This window comes from Suncus etruscus, chromosome 1, assembly GCF_024139225.1.
Source record: "Suncus etruscus isolate mSunEtr1 chromosome 1, mSunEtr1.pri.cur, whole genome shotgun sequence".
In the NCBI taxonomy this organism is placed as follows: domain Eukaryota; kingdom Metazoa; phylum Chordata; class Mammalia; order Eulipotyphla; family Soricidae; genus Suncus; species Suncus etruscus.
Genome location: NC_064848.1, coordinates 17,676,216 through 17,679,535, shown reverse-complemented (window position 1 = coordinate 17,679,535; position 3,320 = coordinate 17,676,216). Strand labels below are relative to the sequence as shown.

At 31.5% G+C, this 3,320-nt stretch overlaps 1 non-coding gene across 1 annotated transcript; it reads left to right on the top strand.

The window, feature by feature from the left end:
• The first annotated feature begins 2,902 nt into the window (after positions 1-2,902).
• Positions 2,903-3,065, top strand: LOC126029462 (U1 spliceosomal RNA). Its single transcript, XR_007503009.1, has one exon. It is a non-coding gene; the product is annotated as a U1 spliceosomal RNA (small nuclear RNA).
• Positions 3,066-3,320: the final 255 nt, after the last annotated feature.

Below are 3,320 nucleotides of genomic sequence, written 5' to 3'. Positions count from 1 at the left end.
AGTCTAGTGGTCTAGTGATTTATTTCTATGACTTGTCCTTAAAAATATCAAGTTTTATATAACTCAGAAGCTAATGATACTAGTTGAAGCTTGTGAATTGATTTGTTGCAAATTCTGGATAAAAGAGGCTTATCCCCTTCATATTTACGACTTTCAGACAAATACTAAAGAAATGCATTTAAATTTAAATAAAATATAAGGGCATATGTAAGAATGCAGAGAAAATATTGGACTCTAATAAAGTAATTAAAATGGAACAGATGTAAGAAGGTGCATTTATATACATTGTGGAAATAACAGTGTCTTTTTTAAAAGGCAGTATAAATCAATCAGAGTTTGGTATGAATTTTTAGAATAACATACATTAATAGTACAATTTTAAAAGAGACAAGCCATCTTGTCATTTTATGACTCTTATTACATATTAATTATATTTCAAATTCATTTGGACTCTGACATGTGTTCCACATAATAATAAAAAAAGACAAATTTTAATTTTATTTCACAAGCAAAATTGTTTAGGAATCAATTTACCATATTCCAGTTGATAATACACTGACATTGTGTCAAAGTTTAATACTGCATTATTGATTACTAAAAAATGAGTTTCAAGAAATACCCATAAGCTCAGATGTTTGGAGGTTTGGACAAATTTTATTTTTGGGATTGTGTGTCTGTGTGTGTATGTGTGTGTGTATGTATGTGTGTGTGTGTGTGTGTGTGTGTGTGTGTGTTTTAGGCTATGCCAAACGAAACTCAGAACTTAGTGCTCAGGGATCACTTCTGGCAATAGTTAGGGCATGTATACATTGTTGGGGATCTGCTGCTTTCATCTTTTTAAAGCGTAATGGAAATTTTCTACATAAGGTGTTGGTGCTTTTATCACTATATTGCTAACATAAAGGAACATATTGGGTTTAAAAAAAAGTATCCCAAACCAAACAACTGGCAAATGGCAAAGCTGAGATTTAATCTATTATATAAATGATATAAAAGTTTATATTCATTAATATAATATCCTTTAATACATTAAACTGTATATAGGATTGTTTTTTTTTTTTATTTTCGGAGTTTAAATCAAGGGCTTCACAGTGAAAGTTTGCCCTCAACCATTGAGCCAAATTTTTTTACCACAGGTATTATAGGTATCTAAGTTTTAAAATTTGGGGGTTTCTTTTTATTTCGGAGCCAAACAATACAGTGTTCAGAGGCTACTCATATATCTTTGATTAAAGGTCATGCTGGTAATTCTTTTGTGTAGGTGCTTCTGGATATTATAACCAGACTCCCAAAGCAAAGCATGGACTCAGTTCATTAGCTTTTGATATATTTTATCTTTAGTTTTAATAATATTCTGAATCTTTTAATCTAGGCAAAAATCTAAACAAAAATTCAGCTACACTATACTATAAAGCAACAAGTAATTATCCATAAACATAATTACTTATTGCTTTATAGTGTAGTTTATTATGTTTCTTTAGATAACATTTAAAATACTTCCAAATGAGGCCAGAGCGGTGGCGCAGTGGTAGGGCATCTGCCTTGCACCCAGCTGTCCTAGGTTAGATCAGGGTTCGATTATCAGTCATCCTATATGGTTCCCTAAGCCAGAAATTTTCTGATTGCATAGCCAGGAGTAACCCCTTAGCATCACCATGTGTGGCCCAAAACCAAAATAAATAAATAAATAAATAAATAAAGTACTTAATAGTATGATAAAAGTCTTACTATAACAAGTTATAAAACATGAATACATTATTTAAAGGATATGCTAAATTCAAACTTATTTATTAAATTCAGAAAATAAAATATTTATGAACTTGGTCAAAATTTAAATCTAAAATATGAATTTTAAACAGACTCTTTGATATCATCTGAATATTTGTAGGATCTATTTACATGCTATTTCTCCTTTTGACATGAAGACCTGGGGTTAGAATTATTCTTGTTACTTATTACTATTTTGTATTGCCCTGGATCAATGATTTGACTTAGTTTCTAAAATAGACAGTCATCTGGACAGATCAGAAGCAGTAATGGAATATACAGACATTTGGTATTAGAAGATCAGTTTCCCTTCACATTTTATCAAAAGCATCCAAATCGTTGAGATTTTTGGATTTTGTCTCACTCCTCATTATCAGTGATAGCCAAATTTACCTAGCATCCTCAGGCACAGGAATTATTCAGCCAAGAATTGAACAAACAGATTTGAATTTAAGAAACCTAAAATCTACCAGCAGTAATTAATACTTCTACAAATTTCTAATGTCCCTAACCTGCTTACTCTGGGGTTTGAATGTAGATTCCATTTTGTTTTTTATAATTAAATGTAAATTACCTACTTTCTGGTTGCATTCCTACCTGATTTCTTTCCCAAAATTGGCCACCAAATCATCTGGGATAATGCCTATTTTCTGCCCTTGCATTCTAAAAAGCTCATCTAATCACACTTATTTCTCTTTTATCTATTCAATCACCCCATTTGCTTTACTTATTCCATGTTAGTGAGAAATGCTTGGCTCATTCGTTTGGTTTCATGCTAAAACACTCAAACTCCTCTGTTAATTATGGTCATATACTTGATTAGCTTTTCACCAGGTCAAAGTTTATATGGTTAAGCTCATAAACCTGTAAGTTGCCATCAACTGTATGGCACCATTTGATGATGATGATATATATATATATATATATATATATTTATAACCAATTTGCTGAATTAAAAAATTGCTTCTCAGTGCTGACATACTAAAGCTATTTATTTTATTATTTTCCTGCTGACTAGAGACAAGTGGTACAGGCATAATTTTTTACATCTCTTGTTTTCTTTTGTGTTTCCCTTTATGAACACACTTCTTCAAATATCTCATTAAGTACAGCACTGAGAATAAAAATTGGATGAATACTTACCTGGCAGGGGAGATACCATGCTCATGAGGTGGTTTCCCCAGGGTAAGGCTTACCCATTGCACTCCGGATGTGCTGACCCCTGTGATTTCCCCAAATGTGAGAAACTCGACTGCATAATTTTTGGTAGTGGGAGACTGCGTTCACGCTCTCCCCTGAAGAAGGAAAAATATTTGGGATGAAGTTTGTTTTTCTCATGAAACATTCAATATTCATACAACGGTTAACTGCTTAGATCTAGTTCCTTGAACTGTGAGAACAATAGTGACAGAAATAAGCATGGGATATGATCATACTTTAACTTTTTTTTTGTACCATTTTATTTTTGAAAAAATGCTCTCTAATAAAATATGACAATAAAATTTTTTATATTATTTTGGCATTGGAGAAAATACAAAATGTTTTATATTAAT